Genomic DNA, 13833 nt, shown 5'->3' on the forward strand with positions numbered 1-13833 from the left:
GCTGGTAAAGAATCCCCCTGAAACGCAGGAGACCCTGGCTTGATACCTGGGTCAGGAAGATCCCCTGGAGAAGGGATAGGCTACCCACTCCAGTATTCTTGGGCTTCCCTAGTGGCTCAGACAGTAAAGAATCTGCCTGTGATGTAGGAGACCTAGGTTCGATCCCTGGGTTGGGAAGATCCCCTGGATTGGGGCATGCATCCCATTCCAGTATTCTTGCCTGCAGAATCCCATGGACAGAGAAGCCTGGTGGACAATAGTCCATGGGGTCGCAAAGAGTCAGACACGATTGAGCAACTAAGCACGTCACCCCTCACACCCGCGTCCTCCCCCTACCCGGGTCCAGGCAACTTTGTCCTGCCCAGGGTGCCCGTGTGGTCTGACTGGGTGTCAGTTCAGGGTTCAAGTCCCCCCCTCACATCTGCAGGTCCCGTCCCATCTTCACTGCTCAAGTGTGGCCCCCCATGGCCAGCAGCTGCCGGTGGCCCACCAGCCGGGGTGAGGGCTGCTGCAGTGCAGGGTCCTGGATTCTGACGGCAGAACATTCCTAAAAGTTGGCATTAGTGTTATTTAGGATTCCAGGAGGGAAGACAATCTGGAAAATATGATTTGGGGGAAAGTCGCCAAGGGCACTGTGGCCGTGGGCCCCGCCAGGCTCAGCGAGCAGGGGCGGGCACCTGGCCTCCATTCGCAGAGGGAGGATCCAGGTTCGTTTTCCAGAAACGAACCAAAGACGGCCCCACCGCGTCTACTCTGGGGCCACTTTTGCTTTTCTTTCTTTTTTCCCCCACCTTTCTCTGAAATAGTCGTGGCTTGAATTTGAGAAAGAAAAGTTCTTAGATGTTAACAAAAGATTAGAAAAATCATTTTCTTATAAATTCAGAACTTGCACTAGTACATCTGGTACAAAACACAAAGTTTCGGAAATAATCTTCAGTGCACGGTGTTCCTTCACCCTTTGAGCCTGGCCTGGAGGGGCCACTGCCCAGACCCTTTCAGACGGGGGTACCCTGAGGTCTGAGACATCGACCAGGCCTCACTCGGCTCAGCTGTCTCCATGCTTACCTCCGGAGTCGGGGGGCCGTGGGGGGCCTGAACCTGCACACCCTCTGCACTCAGCACACCCCACCCCCTGCAACCTCAGCAGCTCCTGCTCCGAGTCGGGGTGTCTCCTGGAGGGAGGGCAGCCACAACACAGCTGGTCTGTTCACTCGTGTGACCTCCAGCGGGCACGTGTGACCTGTGCGAGTGGGCGTGTTGCATGCTGGCTGCAGCAGGTCTGTAGGAGCAGCACTGACTGGAACCCTGGCAAGCGCCTCACTCTCCCAGCAAACCTACCGCGACGAGGCACGGCCCTCAGCTGGGCCCCTGAAGCCCCCCTGATGCCCACAGCCCTGGTCCTCAAGCCTCTGCCATTTCGCGGAGGTCAGCTGTGCCCGTGGTGCCAGCTCCCCTCGCCCCCCTGTTCAAGACACCAGGCGACTCTCAGCAAGCAGGCGAGCAAGGAATGTGCTTGGCACTAATGGGCCCACTCAGAGGTCAGGGGGCCTGGGCCTGCAGGGGGACCTTGGGCTCATCAACCGTCTTTTCTCAGATAAGCAGAAACCCTGCGGCCAGCCACACACACTACCCCGCAGAGGAAATCAGGAGGCGGAAGGGGGCACCCTGAGAGCGGGAAGAGGCTGCTGGACTGCAGCTGGGGCTTCGCACCTGGAGACCAGGGGGCAGCTCCTCGCAGACACAGAAGTGAGTCAGGCTGGGAGGCAGAGGGTGCCCAGGAGGTGGCGGCCAGGGGACCCGCTGCAGGCGGTGAGGGGCGCAGCAGGGGCAGGCCAGGAGAGGCTGGAGGCTGGCTGGAGCCAGAGGAGGCGGGACACCCCAGGGAACATTCCAGAACACAGGCTTCACTGTGCCTGAGGCCGCAAGAAGAAAAGCAGCTGGAAGATACACAGGTCGGGGTGGGGGAGGCGGGACCTCGCCAGGGGTTCACAGAATGAAGTAATGAAAGCTTCAGAACTACTTCTAAAGGGCTGGAGGCTGTGCGCTCAGCTGTGATTCATCTACACGACCGTCTCCTGGGCAGGAAGTGTCTCCTGGGCAGGAGGGCACAGCAGGGTCCCAGACCCACCAGTTGGCTGGGACCATGTATCCCCTGGGGGGAGGGGAGGGGGTGAGTGTGTGTATGCCCCCAGGGTGGGAAGGGGGCCCGTGTGCCTCGGGGGATGGAGGGCCCATCACTGACCAGCAGAGTCAAATGACCTGATCACCACTGCCCGCCTCACGACCTCTCCGGGCGCAGCCTCCCAGTACCCACTTCCTGGGGAACCAAGGCCCAGAGGCACCAGGCAGATTTGAACCAAGGGGCGTCTGGGCCACTGCCCACGTTGCAGGTGCCTCTTGGTCAGAAGGCCGCATGTCTGAGATGCACGCCGAGTCCACCTCCTCTGGAGCTGGAGGGGCGGGTACTCAGCGTCCTCTGGGTAGTGGCTGCCAAGCTGGGGCTTTCCGACGACTCCATTCCTCTGACAACGGCTGCTCGCCGGCTGGTGGAGGCTCCCTGAGAAAGAGCGCAGCGTGCACCCCTGGGCATAGGAGGCCACAGAAGCGAGATCCAGGACGGTTCCGATCACGGCGGCATTCCCGGCCAGCAGGGCAGGCCTTCAGGCCAGGATGCTGAGCTCCGTACTGGGACGAGCCTCCGCAGTGGGGCTCCCAAGCCCAGTCACTCCCGCTGCAGGTTTGCCAGTCACTGGGGATGGACAGGCGTTGGCCGGACCAGGGACAGGGCCTGCCGGGGACTCACCCTCATTCTTGCCCTTAGGGCTCCACGCAGCGCCCTGGAGGCCTGACACAGCCGCTCCCTCGAGAAGCCCCGTCGTCGTCCCTTTTGGTTCGGGAAGCAGGGTCTCTCTGAATGATTAGCGGTCCCAAGAAACACGCAAACAGCAGAGGGAAAGGCTGTGGACTGGTTGCCCGGAAGGCGTGTGTGGCTCCGGGTCCTCATGGGTCAACGGCCCTGCCCAGAGCAGCGGCCGGGTTGGGGCCCCTTGGAGCTCACCGATCAGCATGTCCACAGCTGCAGGGCCAGCAGGTGCAGAGCAGGCTGACCAATGCGCGCGCAGCAGGCCCCAGGCCCCAGATTGCGGCCCCTGTGCTGTCACCAGGCACCAGCAGGGCCGCAGACTGAGTGCTGGGTGGGGGCGTGTCCAGAACCAAGGCCTCCTCCAGGTGGTTCTCGTCCCATCAGAGCGTGATGGTCTGAGAGGCCTTCAGGCGCCAACAGGCATGGAGAATCCCAGGATCCAGGCCCGGTAGGTCTGTCCCAAAGACCTCGCTTCTCCGACGGGAGCTGGACTCATGGACTCAGCCCTAGGGATGAGCTCCTGCCACGTGCAGCCAAGACAGGCCCGGAGCCCTCGCAGTGCAGCCACAGAGCACCACGGCCCACCTGCTGCCCCCACCCAGCACAGGCTGCAAGCCCTGCAGAAGTGCCTCCCTGGACCTGGCCGTCGGGGATGCCAGCAACCTCCAGGAGTGCTGAGCCCACTCCAGCGACCTAACCGCAAAGAGAGACAGCCTGTAATCTGCTGCCTGCAGAGAACCGCAAGCCAAGCCCACACCAGCCACTGGGTCTGAGTCTTCGTGGCAGTTTTAGGACAAGAGGAAACAGTAAAATTAAGACTTTGGTTTTTCCTTCCTCATTTGTTCCCGGAAAGAGCAGCCAAGGGCGAGAGCAGGTTCCATGCCAGAGAGGATGGTGTGACTGCGCCTCCGGCAGCGAGCACACGGCTGCTGTCACTCAGACAGAGATCTGTGCTCTCACATAATCAGATCCGCCGTTTGTTTAGTTCACTGACAGCTTAGAAGTCCTCCCGCATTCCGCAGTTTATTCACAGCAGTTTCCAAAATGTTCCTCATACCTGGCAGCTGGGAGGCGGGGGTGGGCTGCGGGGTGAGTCCTCGGCCCTGCGCCCACGTGGAGCAGGCGCACGCTCCGTGGAGGACGGCCGTGTCGTGCCTGGACCCACAGCAGCCTTACGATCCATCCGGAATTTGTCTATTATGGTTAGGATTAGGATGTAACTTGTTTCAAGCCAGACGGCCAAAGAAGGCAACGACACATTCTCCAGGGAACCACAGTGTGTCTCTGTTGTGACTTAGGTGCTCATATGTGTTCTGGTCTGCTCCATATCCTCTGCGACACTGTCTATCTGTTAGGAACCTAGGAATATCTACCCAACAGTTTAGAGAGTCGACCACGTCTGTCTAGTAAAGGTGACACATATGCAAGCTAACACTCCCATCCCTCGTCCACCCGAGGGGACAACAGTGTGACGACACGCCTCCACATGCAGCTCGCCCTCCCCAGGGGACGACACGCCTCCACACGGACAGCGGGCACACAGCCCTTCACCTCCTACAGAATCTCTCCTGGTTTAAATCTCACGGCACCTAATAAACTGAACGCTCCACATTTACTCCTTAATTTATTCTTATCTGAATTAGACCACCCACTGCCCACTCACAGTGTACTGCTCCCGAGCAAAACAGGGTTTTGCTCTATAAACGGGGTTTATAGAAACTCCTCCGGCCACGCGCCATCCGGGCCCGAGCACCGCCCCCCCCCGCCCCACTCCGGGACACGCGGCCTCCCTGGAGCCGCTCCTCCTCTAAGCACTCGTATTTTTAGCCCCAGACTCTGAGCCCTTGGCTGGCCTAGCCTGCCTGCTTGTTAATCAACCACGGCCCAATTCACCACTTTTCATGAATTGAAATGACCTGCATTCACAGAAGAGCCCTGCCTAACGCCCATCACCACTTCTGAGAAAGGTGGGGTGCTTCCAGCCACAGGGCTGGGGATGGAGGAGGGGCCCTGAGGTCTGGGGACCGGGCAAGAATACCAGAGAGGGTGGAGGTCAGGCCAGGCAGGGAAATGGGGACGAAGGCCGGGAAGCCAGAGGGCAGAGAGCAGAGGGGTCGGGGAGGAGGAGGCAAAGGGCAGAGGGACCGTCCCTGAATTAACAACACAGGAAGCAGCTAGCATGGTGCATGCTGCCAAAACAGCGGAACGGCCACCCAGAACTCCTGAAACAGAAAAAGGGGGCGAGAGAAGCAGAAGCCTATGGCCCGTGCACATCCCGAGTGCCTTCAGCGGGGCCCAGCAGACCTGGCAGCTTGTCTCGGCAGGCAGCGGGCGCCCTGCAGCGCCGGGGTCTCGGCAGGCAGCGGGCGCCCTGCAGCGCCGCCACCGTGCTCAGTCCACTGCCCACTCTGCTCGTCGTGGGCTCCTCCCATTAGCCCAGACACCGGGCCAGGCCCTTGCAGCCCATTCGCGGCCACCTTTGTCTCAACGACCCTCTCAGAGCTCAGCCCGTCTGCACGGGGCTCCTCACTGACTCTCAACCTCAAGGCGTGTGGGGCCAAGGACACGGCTGACATTGTCCCCACTTACCGCTCCAGGTGGAACAGCTAGAACTACAGAACACTGTGGATGCCACCGATGTGCGTGGGGAAAATTCCAGGGTGCTGGTGTCTCCAGGAAAGATGCGGCTGTACGGCCCGCCCCCATGCCCGCACGCAGGACCGGCCTCCCAGCAGCACCATAAAGAGACTCGGCACTTCAAGTACATTCGTGACACACTCCTTCCAAAGTGGCCACTAACCACCCAAGCTGGTCAAAGCCCCTCAGAACTAACAGCAGAGCGGGCTGAGCCCCCTGCCTGGCCGGCCATCAGGGCCTCCCTGATGCAGTCTGGGGGCTGGCGACCCCGGGGGGCTGGCGACCCCGGGGCGCTGTGGCCAGGTCCCCTCGCACAGCAGCGGTGACTCAACACAGAACACACCCAGCCTCACTCCTGCTGACAGACACCCCCTCCCTCCAATTCCAAAGTAGGGGGTGGGAGTGTGGAAGCTGCAGAAGCCAAAAGAGACCAGTTCCTGGGGTCCCGGCTTCTCCTGCAAATGGGGTACCTCTGCAGGACAGGACTAACTGGTGCAAATACGGGGGGACCCCGTGTTTCCTGGGTGTCAGCTCCATCCTATCATGGGGGGGCCCCTGTGTCTCCTGGGCATCAGCTCCATCCTATGACGGGGGGACTCTGTGTCTCCTGGGCATCAGCTCCATCCTATGACGGGGGGGCCCCTGTGTCTCCTGGGCGTCAGCTCCATCCTATGACGGGGGGACCCCGTGTCTTCTGGGCGTCAGCTCCATCCTATGACGGGGGGACCCCGTGTCTTCTGGGCGTCAGCTCCATCCTATGACGGGGGGACCCTGTGTCTTCTGGGCGTCAGCTGTGTGCCGTGGGATGCAGCAGAGCAGGGGGTCTCCGTCTGGAGAGCAACAGCCTCTGGCCCCCGGGAGCCTGGCTGCAGGGAGGACAGCTGCCCCCCCCAGCGCTGAGCGCAGCCAGCCTGCAGACGACTGCGGGGCGCACCACGGGGGCCAGCTCAGCTCTGACCAAGCAAGTGAGCAGATCTCAGGCCCTGGGACCCTTGAAACACGACCACTAGACCCCATCCCAGAGCTACTGCCCTGCGAGGATCCACACAGGTCGAGGGGCAGAAACTAGAGGAGCGGGTGAAGGTCCCCATCTTCTCCCACCTCCAGGGGGTCCTGCAGCCTTCTCACCCTCGAGGGCAGCAGAGGCTGAGGGTCTCAGAGCAAAAGGTTTCAGAAAGGAGTCCTGCCCCTCAGGGAGGCAGAGGCTCGCCTCGGGGCAGGGCGTGCAAGGGGCAGGGCAGGCGGGTGGACGGGGTGGCAGAGAGCAGGGGCAGCAGAGCCAGAGGCTGACAGAAGCTGGGGCCGAGAAGCCTCTCCTGACCATGGTCCTGGGCAGTGGGCTGAGCACACTGCCTGGATGGCACCACCACAGGACCCAGAGGCTGTGCGTCCCATGCACTGCAGCGCACTGGTGGGGCTTATTCAGCGTCAGGTCTCCTAAGGGGGTCTCCCCCTCAACAGCCCCGCCTCACACCCCACACTCTACCCAGCAGCTGTGGCTAGGCGGTGTCCCCTTAAAGCCCCAGCACCTTCCCTCCACCTGCTGAGGGGTGACGAACAAAAGGAACATCAAACAGGCTTGAAAGACACCCAAATCCCTGCCACCTATTGGGAAAAACCACGTTGCTTTTAACAAACTTCTAAGAGAGAAACAGACGAGTGAGAAAGCCAGGTTGCAGCCTTTGTCGCCCACATTTCAGGACCACGACTGTCTACTAGAGACTTGCTGGCTAGCACGCTCTTCTGAATTTACCCACGATGCCCAGCAGACACCGAGGCCTGGGGACTCGTTTATCTGCAGAGCTTAAAATCAATTTCCTCTGATCACATGACGTCTGTTCTGGATTTCCTGGGGTTTCCTTCATTAGACTTGAGCCCACGTCTACCTTGGAAAGGACTCTGGGTCACCTTGGCCTTTTTCGTATAAAGGAGGACAGTTAAAGACAGAGGGACCGTGGAAGTGGGTGTGTCCCACTCTGGGGCCCTTGGGGAAAGACGACAAAACTGCCACGGGCCAGGGCCTCATCCTACCTTTAAAAGTGCCTTACTCTTGGTTGGTCTTCAAACTTCATGGGTCAAACGAGTGGAACCTTATTATATATTTGATTGTATTTATCAAAGCAACTTGTTTTTCTTCACTCTTCACTCGCCTTTGTTTTCTCTTATCCGTTAATAAAGCTTGGGCAAGTTTCTAGAATGAGCCTGAGAGTGGGTTGGACACGTCCTCCAGCCCCGTCTGGCGTTGATTCTGCAGTAGCCCCATCTCCATGTGCAAGAGACACAGACCCCCTGAAGTCATCTGTGAGTGATCCCCACTCCCCGAGGGTCGGAGACTGAAGCTGGATGCCCCCTCAGCCGGTGTCCACACGCACAGAGCAGCCCGGCCTGTGGAGAGGCTGTGGTTGCAGGGGGTCAGCTACAGCAAAACGCCCCGGCCCGCCGAGGGCTCCCCTCGCTGGTGGGTGACGTTCACACTTCGTCCCCGTGCGAGACAAGAGACCAGGCAGCACCCCAGCATCTCTGGGCAAAGTCAGCACAGGGGCCGCAGTCCCCACCCAGCAGGGGCTGCAGAGACCGCAGACAGCACCCCAGGTTTACAAAATATCTACCTGAGTCATTAACGCCCACTTCTCGTCATGAAGACATCAAGCCACAGAGATAAAACCACAGAATGATCCAGAAAAAAAGACAGAATTCAACACATGGTAAATAACGCCAACTGTCACCTAAAGTCCCTAACGGGGGCTGTTCTTCCTGTTTCTCCCCAAACACACGCAGCCTCATGTGAACCTTCCGACCACGCCAAGTGCCCCAGGACACACTCGGAAGTCAGAAGCCGATCCCGCTTCCTCTGACCGCTGCCGCCTCGGGAAACCGCCTCCTGGCCAAGCTGCGGCACCTGCTCCCGCAGGTCTGCACCGACTGAGCTTGTGCTTCTCGGTGGGAAATTCGCCTTGAAGTCACAGTCGGCCGCCCACAGAAGCACCCGCGCTCCAAAAAGAACGCACAGGCCCAGGAGCTGACAGCACCCTGGGGTTCCCTTGTGGTGGTGGTGATGCTGCTTAGGCCGCGTGGCCAGGGAGGTATGGCCAGATCCCTGTGCGGACACGAGCCCACCCCCTCCAGCCCGGCCCTCCCAACACGGCCACATCCGCCCCCAGAATCCGCAGCCCAGTCCTGGATCTACTGCTCACAAAAACACCTTTGGCTCAAGGACCCAATGCTGTGATTCCAGCAGGTCTGAACTCTTCTGAGCCCTCTCTCCTCCCAGTGAAGGGAGGGAGGGGAAAGAGATGACAGTTACACTCAACCCTGTAACGATCCTGCGAAATAGCTTTTAGTGCCCTCATTTTAGACACTAAAGCCAAGGCACACAGAGGTCGTGACTTGCCATAGGATACAGGGTAGAAGTGTCCCCAGCTGCCTGGCCACAGGGTCCCTGTCCTGGGGTCCTGCCCTCCTCACCCACACCCCGAGCCGTCAGGCAGCACCTGCTAGTCCAACCGCGGGCGTCTCTCCATCAGGCAAGCACGGAACCTAGCTGTTCCTTGCCCCCAGACTCCTGAGGCGAGGCGGAGAGAGTGAAGGACCCACCAAGTGTTCATGGGGGTCCACTGCAGCCCCCTCTCCTGGACTTGCCCGTGCACGGTCAGGTGCTGAGCTGCAGGGGAGGGTCTCCACCCACCGGGTCCACCAGTGTGACAAACAAAAAGCCCCTGAGCACAGCCACCTGCACCCACGGGGTGGTTCCCTGGCTAGAATTGGGCTCTGAAGGAAAGCAGAAGGTCTGGACACACTGGCCCAGGCACCCGTGGGGACTGTGAGCCTGCAGCAGTCCCTCGGAGCACCATGCGGAGGCCGTCATCCACCCCAGACATCCGCTTTCGAGGCAGGAACAAGCGGGCCTCCTGCTGGTTCCGCCCGGCTCCTGGGGTGTCATCTGAGTCATTCAGCTCCCAGAGCCAGGAGACGCCTCAGGCAGGGGACCTCCCAGAAGATGCTCCCTCACGTCGCCCCCGTCGAGAGCCTCACCTGCGACTCGTGTTCTCCACGGCTGCTCCCCTTCTGTCCCCCACCCTGCGCCCTCGCTACGAGGACCCCACAGGTGACGAGGGACCCTGAGGAGGAAGAGACCAAAGTGCGGGACCACAGCCGGGTCCCGAGCAGGCTCCCCGTCCAGGGCCCTACTTTACCTCAGGAGGTTCGCACCTTGGAAACACTAAAGGGACCTACAAGCAGTGTCCTGCCCCGCCGCCCTCCCGCCTCTGCTCTGCAAGGAGCCTCGGACGCCTTTGGGACGAGACAGTGCTGTCATATGCTGAGAGCGGGAGCAGTGTCCAACGAGCAGCGTGGTGAGCGCCCCCCACCCCGCCGGGGCTGTAGGCCGAGGGCAGGGCACCTTCGGACAAGCCACACCTTAGAACAGAAAAGATGTGCTGACGCTTAGCATGTCCTTGATGACAAAAGCGGGCACTGCTCCTGTTCCACGGGGATCAGTGTCTTAGGAGTCTTTGTGCACACAGTTTCTATCATCCCTGAGAATTCTCCAGGTTTGGAAAGCATACTGTGTGCAGAGCGTGCCGTGCACACGTCTGCAGGGGTCTGTGTATGCGCTCATGCACGTGTGTGCACACCTAGGTGCCCGTTCCTGGGGGAACAGGAGGAGCAGGCAGATCCCTCCAGTCTTCCTCAGCGGCCCCCAAGGCCTGAAAACCCCATTTACTGTTACTCCCATAACGCGTGAGTGTGCAGATGGGTTTGTCTCATTTACCATTCAGTCCGTAAACCCTTGGAAGGCAAGGCCTGAGAAATGCCTGGTTTATGACTCCACAGGCCTCTGTGAAGGTGGCGTCCAGCTGCCATGGGACGACCAGGGAGGCAAATGGCACGCCATCCTTGGGCCACCTTCACCTAAAGGTCAGTCCAGGGGATTCGGAATCACCCCTGAGATGACCTCTGAGCACCACATGCAGGGAAAAGAGATCCTGAAAACTAATTTTCCCACAACCAGTCCTTGTGATTACATCAGGCCAACCTGAAAGTGCCCACTGCTGCCTGGGAATGACCCTGAAAAGCCAGCTCCCTTACACTGACCTCCACACGCTGCCCAACAAGCCACCTCAACCCTGACTCAGAACCAGCACGTGTATACAGGCCTCTAACACATCCCAGATCAGACACGCAGAAACTTCCCAGCTGTTCTGGTATCTTCTGTCCAAAAGGGCGCCTTGACCACTTTCAGGCCCCGTGATACTAAATCTGGACTAAATCCAGATGGCCTCCAGCACGAGGGGGCTGAAGAGATCCATGTGCTCGGGCCAACACCCACGGCCATCAGCCCCTTCTGGCCACAGAAACTACTTCAGGAAACCGACATTCTTATATTCACCAAACTGGGGGTCCTAACCCAGTTAGCGGTAGCAAAGCCAGTTCGGCCGGCAGGAGCGGTTTCGGGACAGACAGACCTAAATTGTTACCAATCACACTGAATCGGGTGCAGGTGAAAAAGATGTAGAAGCCTCTACCCGGGCGGCTCGGCCTGCCCCTCCTCTTCACTCCTGCCGGGAAGGCCTGCCTGTCGGGAAAGACGCCGGCCAAGAGGGAAAGGCCCTGCGGAGAAGGCCGGAACACCCGCCATGAAACGAGCAAACAGAAGGTCAGGAGACTGAACAAAACCGTGGACACAGGGGTTTTCTGCCTCCGAGACCCTTTCCTTCCGGTCAGGACGCGCACAAACACACGCCTGGGTCCAAACGCTGAGAAACTCCTTCTCCAGATATGGAGGCGGAGCCGAGCGGAGCAGGAAATGATGAACAGAGAAAGGAACGCCATGGACTCCAGACGGATGGGGCCAGCTGGGCTCAGGAGGCGCAGGGTCCTCTGGCCGCCCCTCCCGACACCTGGGAGGCATCACCGAGAAGTCGCCAGGTCTCAGGGCACAGCCAGGAGAGCCGGGGTGGTCAGGCAGCTGCAGCCCACCCAGCTCAGGGCTCAGGTCCCACCAGGCAGGGTGCCCGCTTCCAGGGAGCTGGGCTCCACACCAGGGCAGGCGGGCAGGAAACAGCCTCATACTCGGGGGCCCCAGCTCCCCACCCGCCTCGGCTCATGCACCCTGCTCACAGCGCTTCCCTCGCCTGAACCAACGTCCTCTCACTTAATCCTGTGGTCTCCTGGCAGTTCGGCCCCACCCAGGGTCCTAGGAGCTCGCCAAAAGCTAGGGGCTCCAAGCTGAGCACAGCGAGGAGAGAGAGCAGCCGGACACAGGCAGGAAAAGAAGCTACAGGAAGAGCCTGGCTTGTGGACCGAAAATGCCAGTGGTTTCTGATACGAATACGAAACATGAAATCAAAACAACTGCAGAAAAACGCTCAAGTCACAGAAACTGCACAGGCAGGTGTCCCAGCAGTGAGGCCCCGGCAGGCTGGGACCTGGCCAAGCTATCCTCAGGGCTCTCAGATGGCAGGTGCCCTCAAACACACCCCCACAGACCCCCGGGTTCGGCCCACATGAGCCCTGTGACTCTGCAGTGTGTCTGCAGCCTCCACCGCGCCCAGCAGAAGAAATAAGAGTGAGAGTTGCTTGAGGAACTGGAACCTGTGCGCACCTGCTGCGCAGACAAGGCTGGCTCCCTGGTGCCACAGGTCCTGCTGATGGGCCTCCCTCCCGTCACTGCACAGCGCTACACTGCCCCGAGACAGCCCCCAGGCGTGTGTGCACGCACAATCACGCTCTGCCAAGAGGAGCCCCCGTGAGGTGCTAAAGGCAGATGATTCCTCTCCCAGCCAAGCCCTTGGCCTCAGGGTGCAGCCCTTTTTGGGGAGCCTGGGGACCCTGCATGCTGCCAGAAGGCCTGGACATACCGCACCCAGGTGGGGTGTGTCCTCTATGTGAACATCATATACGAAGAGTTCTCTGCCCTAGAAAGTCACCCCTACAAAGCAGATAAAATACACAATTGTCTGATCCTAACTTAAAAACTGTTTATGGCAGTCAGCCCCAGGACAGGCCAGCAGGGCCGCCGGAGAAGGCTGAGCTTGCCAGCCACAGGCCTGAACAATCTGGAAATCCCCAGCCCGCCCTCACCCCAGAGGCCATGGGAAAACCCGCCCATCACAGCAGCCCATTGCAGCCCTCTACAAGGAGCCTGTGCGGCAGCATCCCCTGGGGTCTGCACACTGATGGGATTCCTGGAACCAGTTCGTGCTCCTGCATTTCTGCTGACAGCTCTGTGCCCCATCTGAGCTCGCCCTGGAAAGCCCCCAGTGAGCTGGGCCCAACCAGACGCCCACTGGCTTGGGACTGGGACCGAATCTCCTCCCCCACCCCCACCCCCAAGTTCAACAGCTCCACCCCGCACCACCACCACTTGTTGCCTGCCCAGTCCGGGAGCTTTTCCTGCATAAGGCAACCCCTGGGCCAGCAGGAAGAAGGGATGGTCAGAAGCCAGAGGGCAGGTGTCAGGAAGAAACAGTGCTGCTCTTACTGCACAGCAGCCTGCAGGCTGTCCCCGCGGAGCCCAGCCCCCAGCTCTGTCCACGGGGAGCCCAGCCCCCAGCTCTGTCCCTGCAGAGCCCAGCCCCCCACTCTGTCCATGCGGAGCCCAGCCCCCCAGCTCTGTCCACGGGGAGCCCAGCCCCCAGCTCTGTCCCCGCGGAGCCCAGCCCCCAGCTCTGTCCACGGGGAGCCCAGCCTCCAGCTCTGTCCCCGCAGAGCCCAGCCCCCCACTCTGTCCATGCGGAGCCCAGCCCCCCGGCTCTGTCCACGGGGAGCCCAGCCCCCCACTCTGTCCATGCGGAGCCCAGCCCCCTGGCTCTGTCCACGTGGAGCCCAGCCCCCCGGCTCTGTCCACACGGAGCCCAGCCCCCCAGCTCTGTCCACGGGGAGCCCAGCCCCCAGCTCTGTCCACGGGAAGCCCAGCCTCCAGTTCTGTCCCCGCAGAGCCCAGCCTCCAGCACTGTCCACGCGGAGCCCAGCCCCCCGGCTCTGTCCATGCCGAGCCCAGCCCTCCGGCTCTGTCCACGCGGACCCCAGTCCCGCATCTGAAGTGTGATCTCAGGTGAAGTTGCTCAGTTGTCCAGCAGCTCAAGAACCTTGGCTGGGAGGTGGTCAGCAGGCCCTGACCTCGCTGACCTGACCTCACAGGTGTCGCTTGACTGAGAATGTCCCCAAATGCTCTTTCCAAGATTCTCAGGGAAGGGGAGGCCCTGGAGGGAAGTCAGCTGTCTGCTGAGGAAGTGACTTGACAACACACCCTAGAGGCTGTTCCTCACTGACCTGGGCAATTACAAGTTCATCACCAGACAACTGAGGCGGTCACTTCTCTCACTGTGCGA

At 60.4% G+C, this 13833-nt stretch overlaps 1 protein-coding gene across 2 annotated transcripts in view; it reads right to left on the reverse strand.

Moving 5' to 3' along the window:
* RASA3 (RAS p21 protein activator 3) overlaps nucleotides 1-13833 on the reverse strand; it is a 101809-nt gene that overhangs the window by 57669 nt on the left and 30307 nt on the right. The window lies entirely within an intron of this gene.

The sequence above is a fragment of the Bos indicus genome, chromosome 12 (assembly GCF_029378745.1).
Source record: "Bos indicus isolate NIAB-ARS_2022 breed Sahiwal x Tharparkar chromosome 12, NIAB-ARS_B.indTharparkar_mat_pri_1.0, whole genome shotgun sequence".
NCBI classification, from domain to species: Eukaryota; Metazoa; Chordata; class Mammalia; order Artiodactyla; family Bovidae; genus Bos; species Bos indicus.